Consider the following 13826-nt stretch of genomic DNA (forward strand, 5'->3'; position numbering starts at 1 on the left):
CATTGATGACATTGATGACCGTTCGGCTTGTGTTAAAGATCATTTGATTTCTGTTTGGTTAGTCCCAATACCACTAGGTTGAGTGGTCGATCACCAGGCCGACCATAAGACTGAGTGACCGACCACCAGACTGAGTGGCCGACCACCAGACCGAGTGGTCAACCACCAGGCCGACCACCAGGGTGTCAGCATGCCACATCAGCATGCAAAAATTCGTTTTCAATGTCACGTGTGATTAATGAATACATTGACCATGCCACGTAATCCAAACTTAAATGGTCGTTTGTCTAATTTGAAGGAAAACTTTTATTTGATTCAATTTTACAAAATTAAGAATCCAATTTAGACGCCATAAAAAAAGAAGACCTATTTGAGATTATGAGTGAAAATAAAACCTAAAGACACATTAAACTTTTTGTTATTAGCTCAATGTGGTTACTTTTGATTTGTTTATTTTTTATATTAGACTTTGTTACTTTTGCTTTGGATTTTATGGGTGTTATTTTTATTTTGTAAGAATCTCAAACTGTATACTTTTCACTCTGGTCAAACTTTTTTCATGCCAACGTCGTATGCATGATTCCATCGCAATTAATTATAAAATAAAAGAAAATACTTTTTTAATAATTATTTTCACAATTTTTTATATTAATAATTTAATATTAGTCCGTTTTAAATATATAAATCACAGACACGTAATTTATTATAAAAATTACTAAAAAAATTGTTAACATATAAAAAAATAATCATATACGTGTTTCGTCGTATTGTTCAAAGTTATCTTCCTCCACACCCACGCAAGCATCTTCTTCACCGCCCATTTCTTGCGCCTTCCACTTTTCCTATCTTCATTGCAAAAACAACTCATCAGTATATAGTAACTCTATAAACCCATTAATAGGAGTTATAAGGTTATTTAGTAATAAAAGTAAAAAAAAAAAATTATGAGTTAAATTCTTTTTGGTATCATTTGAAATATATAAAAATTGATTTAAAAAATTTAAAAGAGAGGGATGAAATTATGAATTTATCTCTCCCATTAACAAAAATATTCACTATTTGTTGATAAAAAAGGATGATAATAATGGTGATGTTCACAGGTAACTAATGAACTACCATCAGAGGTTTACATGAGAATATAAGTGTTGAAATAAACGTTACAATTCACCTGATTCTTCGTCTCGTGGCTGGAAACATGCTTCCGTCCATGACTGCCTCCTGCCAGGTGCGACCACTGTCGAAAATACAAAATAGAGGAACTTACGATCTATTTGTTAGGAAGGAAAATAAATAGCTGACTAACCATTATAATCACCCTATCGTTTCTGCTCTAACATTGTGATAGCGGGGTCACCCACTGCTTGCTATTCCTTCAAAATCGAAGGTTAAAGTTAACATTTTGCGCAATCCCAATAACAATAGAATTATCTCAAAACACGGATTCATAAATGTATAAAAAGGATTATAATTTTATTTGAGTTTAATTAAGTTTTAAGTATAAGATCTAGAAAATATAATATTAGAGTATATATATGTATTAAAATAATGAGACGAACATTTATATTTTAAAATAATCTTATAATATAAATAGAAATTTCTAAAGTCGGTTTATTATCTAAATCACCTCTATCTCTCTAAAACACTATTATCTTCCGTTTCTCTGACTTCTCTCTAGATTTTCTCACGCTTGGATCCTTTGTTTGACGATCAGAAACTGTCTAGACAATCATGACGTCAAGAATTACAATTCCTACCGATCAATTTCTCGTTTTGAGCTGGTAAGATTCGTTTTTCTAGGTTTTTCTTGGATATGTAACGTGCAAAGAAAATTTGTCTTTGCATGAGATTTTGGTCTCTCTTTCTTAATTACTAGTTCAATTTAGGTTCTAAGAGTCGTTTTCTATCACCGATTGGTGATTTGTAGGGTTTCCTAGAGTTACCTTGCGGTGCAAGCATCGGTTGGAGTTTTTCTAGAGCTGGGAGTATATCTCGGAGGTAAGGGAAGCTAGATTTGTTTTGAATTAGAAATTTGTAGTATATGCATGATGAATTTGTGAATATTGAGTTGGTTGAACTGAAATTATATGTGATGTGTAACTTGAATGTGGTAATATGCAAATTTATGATATGTGTAATTAAGCATGATTGGATGTTGTATGATATGTAAGTGGGGGTATGAAAGGTTTAAAATCTGTTAGGAAGGTGTTTAGTTGAAATTGAAGTGATCTATAATTGTTTTAGGTTATTGGTGAGGAAGTGGGGTAGTGAAAATGAAAAGTAGTGGTTAGATGCTCAATTGGTTAGTTGGAGCAGCTTTAGCAAGTCAAATGTGACTTGCTTAAGCCCTTAAAGTGGACAAAAATGTGTCAAAAAGTGGTAAATGGATTTTGAGTTCATAAGTTGTGATTTTAGAGGTTTTGAAGTAGGAATTGATCCATAAACACTTTATATTGATGTTAGGAAGGTTTAGGAACATTTAATCAAGTCTAATTGGGTATATAACACAATTTAGGAGTATTAAAAGTTGGAAAAAATAGTTAGAATTGGTAAACTTGGGATGGGTTGCATAATTATGCAGAATTCGTGCAATAGAATTATGCAGACTCGCTGAGCGAATGGATTCGCACAACGAGTGGTCTTGGCGAGTTGCTCTTTGTTTGAGCGATTCGCACAGCGAGATGGTGCGTTGTGCGAATGGTTATTGGGGTTTGCTCTCTGTTTGATGATCCACACAACGAATCAGTGCACTGAGCATCTGTAGGTGGTCTGGGGTAACTGCCAAATTAATTCGAATAGCAAAAGGTGGCGCATAGCGAGTGTTTGGGGGGCTGGGCCATTGTCTAGACTTTCGCATAGCGATTTGGGGCGTTATGCGAGGGGGTTGAGGTTTGGTGTCACTGAAATTTTATTCGCACAACAAGTTTGGGTCGTTGTGCGAGAAACCTCTAGATTCGCTATGCGAAAGGTTCAAGTTTAATTCACTCTTTTCTTCTTTGTGTTAATTTAATCTAAATGAAGTATGTTGAGTGCATGTTACAGTATATGATTGATTACTATCATGAGTATGTTTCTAAGAGAAGTTGTGTGAATTTTAAAGTGATGGAAGTAAGTTTCAATGTGGAATCTCTTGGTGAGATTCAAGTTTGTTTAGAATGAATGCAAGAGCTCAGTCTTGGGGGTTATCCTGAAACTCCAATGCAAGAAAGGATTGAACTATGTCGTGAGGAGTAGCAGGAGGTCTTAGTCTTGGGGGCTTCCAGTATGCCTCAAGGCATGGTACCAACTAACCTCGTGAGTGTGGTAGGGTGAAACCCATTAGCAATGGCTTTGCAAAGCAGTTGAGGCCACCACGAGTGCACAACCCGCCATAGCTCGACAATCATTCTAAGTCCGGACGGTCAAGTCTAGGTTATAACATGTTAGGATGTTTGAACTGGTTTATCTTGCTTGTTTAATCTTGAGTATGTTATGCTGTATAATTGTATGAATTCTTTTATATCTAGCTTACCCTTCTGTTTGTGATTGTGTTTTGTATGTTTGGTGTTTTTCCTTTACAATGATCATCCTGTGGGTGTAAGTAGAGGGAGATGAGGTGTCTTTGGAGCAGGCTCTGGAGGGCGAGGATGCAGCCACTTAGTGTAGTTAGAATGTTTATTTCTGGTGTATAATTTTGATAACTTCTTACATATAAAGGTTTAAATTTTATGGTTATTTTGGATAACTATAAAGTTAATACTTTATTTATTAGTCTATAATTGTTCTATCATATTATTTTGTGACTACTTATATTTTGGGATGTTACATAAAAATTGTGATAAATTTAATACTTTTCAATTAAGTAATTATTATTAAATATTAAAAAAACAATTGAGTATTTATTATTTAATTTTCTTATTAATAAGTTAATATAACTAATAACCGGTGATGTAACTGTATTTTAATTTTGTATAATGTTATGATTTTATAATGTTATAATTTAAAAATTTTAAAGGAGGAGAAACCTCCTATCACAAATACGAAGACTTAAGATTCACCGATAACATATGTTACTCTTATATGTTTCGTAATATCAATTTGGTGACTAACATGCTATTGGAAAAAAAGAAAGATTACTTATGGTATTCGACCTCAGATGCCAGGCAATTTCCTATCAGTAAATTAAATACATCTAACAACTCTGACTGTTTTCTGCATTGACGTGGTTGGTGACATAAAAAATTATAAAATTATAAGAGGTTTAATATATTTTTACTTTTTAAACTTTTACAAAAAATTAAAAATTTGTGCTCTGTCCCAAAATTTTATTATATTTTTATTTTAAGATTTTAAAAATAAATAAATGTTATCATTTTAATATTAATTATGTTAATTTTTTTAATGTGTGAAATGTGTTTTATACTCAAATTTGACTTGTTTATACTATTAAACATGTTCTCACATAAACGTTAGTAAAACATACATTCAACAAGTCAAAAATATTAATGTTATTAGATTAAAATGACTGTATATCAATTGTTTTTAAAGTTTTAAAACTAAAATTATCAAAAGATTATAAACATATTTAATCTAATTATAAAATTTTAAAATTATAGATATAAAGTTATAAAATTATAAGCTTATAAAATTTTAAAAGTAAATAAGACCATGTGTAAAATCACAACCATATCATTCAATTAAGAATCATATCACTTTAATTCAAAAATTAAACACAAGAAACTTAATTGAAAAATATAGTATTTTATAATACTCATTATTAGACTATTGTTGACTCCTTGTCAAGTACATCAAGTCCGAAGAGTAATAATTGGTAACACAGAGTATTCTTTCTTAACATATTTATAGTTAATAATTAATATAGTCTAAATAATATTTCGATAATTTTGTGTTATATGCAACTCTCGCAACACAAATGGTAACGCTCTAATTTAGGAGGTGAAGAATCATATTTAGAGTAAGATATTTCAAAAAAAATTTACCATAAAAAAATTATGCTAATTCAAAATTTTTACATTTCAAACATGTATAATTAAAACAAAGCTCTAATTTTACCGAAAATATAATTCAATTACAAAATTCCGAAACTAATAAAATAAACCAAAAATAAAAGCAATCCATTTATTTTTGTTTCTAAAATTTATAGTTCAAAAAATTTAAATAAACCGAGATTGTTCCTCATTCTCACATCTCTATCATGCATCTGAAGCATCTGTAACATCCTCTGCTCGCGTATAACCAAGGGTCACACGATCATCACAAGACGCACACACAACCACAAGTTCAAGCAAATATAGGTAAGCTACCACATCATAACCAATAACAATATAATGTGTACATAACAAGTAAGCACAACTTAATAACAATCAATCATCTACAATGTTATCCTTACTCACATAATCATTTCTACACAATGATCATCATTAACATCCTCATTAACTATATCATGATTATACCATCAACGTTATTCTTATCAGCATCGTCTCCAAACACATCAACACATGTACCTCCATCGGGACTATCCCCATCATGAACCCTTCATTAGAAATATCTCCATCATGAACAACATCATGTGCATCACAAATCCATGAACTCCATCATGAAGGAATCAGTCTCATTTGTGTACCCTACCTCACCCACCTATAGCCTCCCCTACAAGGCTCTTATAGCCTTCCCTACACACTTGAGTCATCCATCATCCCGGCTAAAGGACCTGGTTTTCTACCACACAAGGACTAGGAAAAACACCATTCCCCCCCTACAAAGAGGGTTCAGTACTCGAACACCACTCTCTTTTCGCACACAAGGCCAAAGAAAATCGTTATCTCATATTGCACAACAGATAGTTTTAGGATTTACTAGGTATAACAACGAGACTCATCCTCCACTATCATGCTCATTGATCATTCAAAGTCTAAACTTTGGCCTACAAGCCCAATTAGGTCCCAACTGCTCCAACCCAAGGTCCACTGGTCATGTCGTCAGTCACCATTATGACCTCTCACTGCAGCAAGGGAAAGGAACAACCCTTTGCCAAACCAACTTAGACCCACTTCCCCAACTAAGGGAGAACTCAAACTCTTAAGAACCACCAAGTCTTGAAAAATAACAAATTTGCATCAACAAACCAGAATTCAAAATAAAAAATCCCAATTCGACACTAACCGCCAAAATCGTGCCACCAATCAACAATGAAGAAATCACAAACTGTATCCCAAACGCGAATCAAAACGCAAAGTAAAACCCCAACACGCTCCAAAACCAAGAACCCCAAGAATTCCCAAATCCAAACTCTAACTTCCTTATCGCGACACCAAAAGATTCAATAAACCAAAAAACCTTCATTGTAAACTTAAATATACAAGGAAAAACCCCAATTGCAAGTAGGGGATGACAAAAAAATCCCGCACGCGGATATCCGTGACAGATAGTTAGTACCCGCGGATTGCGGGTAGCGGGTATTTTAATATCCACTTATAAATGGGTCGGTACGGATACTATACTACCCGACCCACGGTACTTTTACCTGCTAAAAAAATTAAAATTACATTTTTATTTTTAGATTTGAATTAAGTTTTATTCTTTTATATTATTACAAATGTGAAGCAACATTTATAAACTTTTAAGTAATTGAATCCTATAAAAATGCACTCATGGTGATAATTGGAATCATCTTGATATGTGCAGCAATTAAAAAAGACCATATAAAAACTTATCTTGTAAAGCGTAATAGTTTTTTATTCTTAAGTTACAAAGCTGACTTTTATTAAATTTGGCCTGACACTTCGTTTTCCAACCCCTTTTTTCTTTTCCTGATAATTGAAATCGTCTTGCTATGTACAACAATTAAAAAAGACCACATAAAAACTTATTTCGTAAAGTGTAATAGCTTTTGATTCTTAAGTTGCAAAGCTGGCTTTTATTAAATTTGGCTTGACACTTTGTTTTCCAACCCATTTTTGATGTTCCTGATAAATGGAATCATCTTGCTATGTATAGCAATTAAAAAAGACCAACATAAAAATTTATCTCATAAAGCATAATAGTTTTTAGGGTTAAATATGTTTTTAGTCCCTAAACTATCAAGAGAATTTATTTTTAGTCTCTCTTTCAAAGTAAGGTACATTTTAGTCCTCCTCCTTAAGGAAACCTTAATTTTTGGTCCTCAAAAACTAATACCGTTAAAAACCAGCTGAGCTGGCTGAAGGTGTGCCACGTGTGTTCATGGGTATAGAAGCAGTGAGGGAAATGACAGAGAAGAGGTCGTCAACCTCCATCTACCTCCTCGACTTCTCCTCGACTTCTCCTGCTACCGTCCCCCAAATCACCTCACCGTCCACTTCCAAAAGTTCATCCACCACTCCACCCTTACCGGCGACTTCCTCCCACCACACCACGACAGGGGAGAGGCCGAGCAGGTCATGTTCAGCGCCCTTGACAACCTCTTCGCCAACACCCGCGTCAAACCCAAGGGCATCAGAATCCTTGTCGTCAACCCCACGCCCTCCCTTTCCTACTTTACTCTCTCTCTTTCTCTCTCTAAACTTTCGTTTACCAAGTTTTCTGTTCTACCTGGTTGTAGAGGAGAAACCGGAAAAAGGCTTGGAAAAAATCAGAGTTTTTAACTTACACGCTTTTGGTCATGGGCAATTATTGCTATTCAGCTGTTGATCTCATTCGGGTTAGTTAATCATGTATGTTTTGGCAAATTCTGTACTTGTGTTTTTTCCCATTTATTTATTTTACTGTGAGATGTTCCTCACTGCTTTGAGGAAAATTGAATAAAATATCAAAAGGGTGTTTTAATTTTTAATTGGAAATTCCATATATACTTGATCCTTAATTCTATAAAGATACAAATTTGGGAAATGGTAGAGATTTTGGTGTTTTACTTACCCGTTTGAAATTTGAAGATAGATTAAAGAAGAAAGGACGCGTCTGGTGTGTTCACTGTCTTTGTTTACTTCAATTTCTCTCTATTTCACGGTTTCTAAATTTCAATCTCAATTTCGATGACTAAAGTTAGAATCTGAGTTTGATACGAGATCTGTAGTGTAAAGGAAAATCAATTTGGGTTGTGAAAAGAGAGCTTAGATTGTGCAGGAAATCGGCGAAGCGTGCAAATCGTTTGGGTTTTTCCAGGTGCATAAAATGTGTGGTTGTGATGAATTATGTATATTTTTGCTTTAAGAAAAAAGGTTTAAAAGTAACATAGAATAAAAATTGAAGCAGGTGATTAATCACGGGTTCGAGATGGCTTATGGCAGGAGTGATGTCAAAAAAAAAAATTATGTGGCATTACACCGTCAGCTAGCTCAGCTGGTTTTTAACTGTATTAGCTTTTAAGGACCAAAAATTAAAATTTCTCTAAAGAGGAGGACTAAAATGTAAAAGAAGGACTAAATACAAATTCGCTTAATAATTTAAAAATTAAAAACATATTTAATCCTAATTTTTATTCTTAAGTTGCAAAGCTAGCTTTTATTAATTTGAACCACCGGAAGCTCGCCGCAAAAGACGCTAAAGCACTGAGTGTCGCGAAAAAAGTGCCGTAGAGAAGCCACTGCTTTGACGCCCATTGGTCGCGAAGATGGTTGTCGCCTCTTTCGCACTCCCCTTCCCTTCAACCAGAAAAGCACCATAAACAAGAGGAAGAAGAGTGCCTTTCCCTATCTATCAAGTCGCATTTTGGTACTCCAACTATTTCTTGTTGAAAGAGCTTTCTTACGTGAGAACTTATTCGCATCTCCTCTCTTTCTATATTTTTAAGTCTTTTACTATTTTTATGTGTTTGTTTGTATATTTTTCTTTCTTGGCACTTGTATACACATATTTTAATATCATAATAATATTATTATTATTGTTTTAATTATAAATTAATTAACAATAAATAAAATAAGAAAATAAATTATTTTTTTTATAATATATTTTAAAAAGTTTTAAATAAGATAATATTTAAAATATTGATTATAATTATTGATAAAAATTTTATTAACTTTTACAATTTTATCTTTTTCTTTTAGAAAGAAACTGACAAATTACAGTATAATATCATAATATTATTTCTAATTATCATTAATAATATTACTTATAATTATTGATAAAATATTAATTAAAATTATTATCATATTAATAAAAACATAACTTTATCTAGAAACCAATATTTCAAAATATTTTTTTAGCAATAAAGGATATGAAGAGGAAAGAAAATGTAAAGATATCATACATAAAACTCTTGTATTTGTTGGAGTGCAAACAAAGTCCTTATTTCACTCAATGTGGGACTTTTGTTAATGAGGACTTTGTTTGCCCTCCAAAAGTATTCTTATACCAAATGTTTGAAAATTATATATATATATAAACCCAACTTAAAACCGAAACTTTTGTGAGGTGGAGAAACCTGAACTTAAAATGGGAAAAACAAGGTATGGGAAACTTGGTGAGGTTTAGAACCCCTGACTTGAAACAGGAAAAATAAGGTGTGGAACCTTGATAAGGTGTAGAAACCTCGACTCAAAAGAGGTAAAACAAGATGTGCAAACCTTGGCGTGGTGTAGAAACCCTGTCTTCAAATAGGAAAAACAAAGTGTGGAAACCTTAGTGAGTTGTAGAAACCCGATTTGAAACTGGAAAAATAAGGTGTGAAAACCTTGGTGAGTTGTAAAACCTCAACTTGAAAAAGAAAAAAATAAGGTGCGCAAACCTTGGCAAGGTGCAGAAACCTTGATATTAAAAAGGAAAAATGGCAGAGTGGCGAAAATTGGTGAGTCTTTCTATAATTTAAGCGAGTGAAGGAAGCTGATGAGTGGTTTTTGTTGTTGCGTTGTGGTTTTGATTGATAGATACATAGTGGAGTACAAGGATGGAGTTTGAGGTTGAAAATGCTCTATGAAAAGTGGTGGGAACGATGGTGAAGAAAGTGATTGTGGTGTTGTCTGTGTTAATTAGGTGATGGATTATCCTTGGCTGGTGATGGATGTAGTTAATATCTGTTTTACCAAAATTTGACAAAATAAGTTGATGGTAGTGGAGTTGCCTCTGCTTCAAGACGGTTGATCTTTATTTTGTTTACTGTTGCACGGTTGTATATTATTATTGGAGCCAATGTTTTAGGGCTTCGTAAGAGAAGAAAGGGAGTTTTACATTACAGTTTTGCAAGCAAGGCTGTTGAAGGTTTCTGAAGGAAGAATGGGCTGCAGAGGGCTGCAGGCACCCACTACATACATTTAGGAGCCTCTGAAACCCTATGTGTTTTGGACTACTGTAGATAGTAGTACCATATTATTTCTTCTGATTTCTTTGTTCTCTCTGTTTTTCTTTTTTTCTGAAATTTTGTTTTCTTTGTGTGAACTTATTTAGAAACTAAAAGCCGTTATTGTGATTTGAAGACTAATTTTTGTGCAGGAAGTAAATGAGATGTGGGCAGGTTTGGGATACTACCGAAGAGCTCGTTTTCTCCTAGAGGTGCTTCCTCATGACAATTGACTTGTGTTTTCATCTCCTTCTCCTGTTTATCTTTTACTAGATCCTACAAGTTACCCTAATGGTCAATTTGAGATTGTTTTTGAAATAGTTAATTATGGTGTTAAACCTTCTTCATTATCTTGTTTCTGCCTTCTTAATAAAAGCAGCAAAAGGCAAGGCATTGAATGCGTGCATCAAAATCTCATAGTTCATGAACTGGATATTGCAAACATAGAGTATCTGAAGCTTTTCATGTAAGATCTTTAATGTCTTGTTGTAGAACTTCCTTTACACGGCAATTTTGAATGGCCAAATACCAGATAATTACTATCATCACAAACTTATCATTAGATAAAAAATTGCCATGCACGACATCCCTACAAACTAAACTGCAAACTAAATTACATTATTCTGATTTCAAACCAGGGAAGAGAGAGAAGAGGGAGGATTAGAGCAATGTTTCTCGGCTATAAAATACTTAAAAAAATGGGGCCTCGAAGATGAAATAGAAAACAGAACAAAAATGATACAAATTTTCACACAAAATACCCTGGGCAATATGAAGAATGAAGTCATGCAACCTCTCTTTAATTTACAAGTTTCTGTTTAGCAACAAGAGTCTGTAGAAAAATTTTGGAATTGTATACTTGCATTTCTTGAATACAGTAGCTGGCGCTTCTCCAACAGAAGCACCATGTTGCACAAGCTCTTCACACTACAGTCAAAAGTTGCTAAGTCAACACATATATTAAGAGCTCCATAGTTAATAAACACTGTAATTTGCTCACTACAAAGTATATCTAAACTGAAACTCATGTCTGAAGGTAAACTAAGGAATCCAATAAAAGAATTAAAAATTGATATTACGCAAACCATCACAACAAAAAATGGATGTGCCGTAATATCAACAGTTGATTTTCTCAACAACAGATGAGATTACTTACTTAACCCTTATTTTAAAGAGCCAAATCCATCAGAATACACAATTTTCTGAAGTCACTTGTCTGACGTCATCTATAAGACAACAGATAAATTTGCTAAGTTCTATTCCAAAATGCCAGGAGCAATACCTCAGCTCATAACTGTCTGTGCAACTTGAAGTATGGTTAATGACATAGGAGAGGAAACTATGCTACGGAACCCCAAATTAAAAATACACAAAAAAATGCAGAAACTCATATTAACCATAATAATGAACTAGTATTATTGAAACAAATCATTATAAGGACACACACAAACGTAACAGTAAAGAAAAACCTGAAACTTGAAACAGTTAGTGGAATGTGTATTGAGACCTTGGAAAGGGTTCTGTTCCAAACAGTGACTTTGAAGCCATGGTGTAGCAAGTTGGTTGCCATAGCCTTGCTCATTATCCCCAAACCTAAGAATCCAACCTCCATCTCTCTCCCTCTCTCTTCTTGTACTATATGAAATATACCAATCGGACTTAATGGTTATTTATGGACAGTTAGTAGATATAGTAGCATGTATTATTGGGTTTTATTGCCAAAAATATACTGCGGTAATGATTAATCAATGTGTTTGGCTACCACAAGCCCTATAAAAATATGATATGTAGGTAAAATAACATGAATTTATCCTAATAAAATAGAGACCTATTTATGAAACATATTTGACTTAGCGTCATAGTGTCTTCTGCAGGTCAACAACACATCGGAGTGGATTGCGTTCTCGGAGAGGATTGGACGATCGAAAGAAAGCAGAGCAAGGAAGGATGACCGACCCTCGGACAAATTCAACCGAAACATTTTGGCATCCACCGTAGAACCAAGCGGCATCCCCATGAAATCACGAGTAACTAGACGTGCGTTCAGTCTCGATATCGCTACTTCGAATACTAGGTTTTGCAACAAGAGCAAAAAATTCCATAATAATTTCTAAAAACAATTGGACTACCAACGTTCAACCTTATGAGGTTTTAATGTCATCTCATTATAAAAATGAAATGTTGAATATTTTATTAATGCATATTTTTGTGAGTAAAAATATCCTACACAAAAAGGTTCAATCTCTTAACGCTTGATCAGTTGGACCACCAACGTTCAACCTTATCTGGTTTTAATGGTTTCTCATTATTAAAAATAAAATATTGAATATTTTATTTAACACATATTTTTGTGAGTAAACATATCCTGCACAGGAATGTTCAATCCCTTACAACTTGGTAAGTTGGACCACCAACATTCAACCTATTCAAGTTCTAATGACTTCTCATTATAAAAATAAAATATTGAGTATTTAATTTAACGCATATTTTTGTGAGTAAAAATATCCTGTACAGAAAGGTTCAATCCCTTATTGCCTTGTTAGTTGGACCACCAACGTTCAACCTTGTTAGAGAACTCCTAGCATCTACTGCTCAATCTAGGAAAAAGTTCAAAAACAAAAAACTCCTAGCGTACCTAAGAAAAAGTTCAAAAAGGAACTCCTAGCGTCTACGGCTAAACATAGTAAAAAGTTCAAAAAAGAACTTCTAGCGTCTACTACTCAACCTAGGAAAAATTTTAGAAAAGAACTCATAGCGTTTTGGGTAAAGAGTGATCTCGTCCCTTATTTAGTTGGCTCAAATGTCATTAATGTTTGTGTAACCCACCCACAAATAACCTTCTCCTCGACTCATTGCCTTAAGGTTTTTACATTCACCATTGCTTTTAGTCAATCTATCATTTAGAGAGCATGTAAATTAAGAGGCATATATCCAATCTTTTTAAAATGCCAATAAAAAGATTATTAAAACCTATGTATTTAAGTAATCACTAAATAATTTTCTTAAATGATTAAGATGGTTATCATAATAACTATGTTGGTAGAATGAAAAATATATTTTGATAACTTTCTATTTAGGAATCAACTATTTTACAATTTTATAATAATAAAATGTTATATTTAAACAATAATAACAAAAATAAATATATATTTTTTTCAGATAAATAATATTATATGTAGTTGCTACAAGGTTGTATAAATGATAGAGATATGTCAAGAATCAAGAATCATAAAGATAAATATAACTAAATGTCATGTTTTATATTTTTTTATCTGCTAAATCTCAACCAATGATTAATATATCAATAATACTAAAAGAGAAAAAAGAGAAAGTGGTTTGTGGAAGGATTGAGACTGATAATTTTGCTTTCATAAACACCCGGCAGTTACATGATAATTAATATACTAATATTTTAGGTATGTTTAATATATTAAAAAATATTAAAAGAGAAAAAAAGATAGTGGTCAAAGGATTTATGGGAAGTTGCTACTGATAATGTTTTGTGGGAAGGATTGCTACCTGCATCGTGGGAAGGATTGTTACTTTGTGGGAAGGATTGCGACCTGGATCGTGGGAAGGA

At 33.2% G+C, this 13826-nt stretch overlaps 1 long non-coding RNA gene across 2 annotated transcripts; it reads left to right on the forward strand.

Annotated features, from left to right (window-relative positions):
- The first annotated feature begins 9392 nt into the window (after positions 1-9392).
- Positions 9393-12449, forward strand: LOC148191384 (uncharacterized). 2 transcript variants are annotated; one of them, XR_015782765.1, is made up of 4 exons: positions 9393-9757; positions 10399-10458; positions 10626-10712; positions 12121-12449. It is a non-coding gene; the product is annotated as an uncharacterized LOC148191384 (long non-coding RNA). The 2 variants fall into 2 exon arrangements; XR_015782764.1 differs by having other exon boundaries at positions 9393-10458.
- Positions 12450-13826: the final 1377 nt, after the last annotated feature.

Source organism: Vigna umbellata, chromosome 11 (genome assembly GCF_029865625.1).
Source record: "Vigna umbellata cultivar VRB3 chromosome 11, Vumbellata_1.0, whole genome shotgun sequence".
NCBI classification, from domain to species: Eukaryota; Viridiplantae; Streptophyta; class Magnoliopsida; order Fabales; family Fabaceae; genus Vigna; species Vigna umbellata.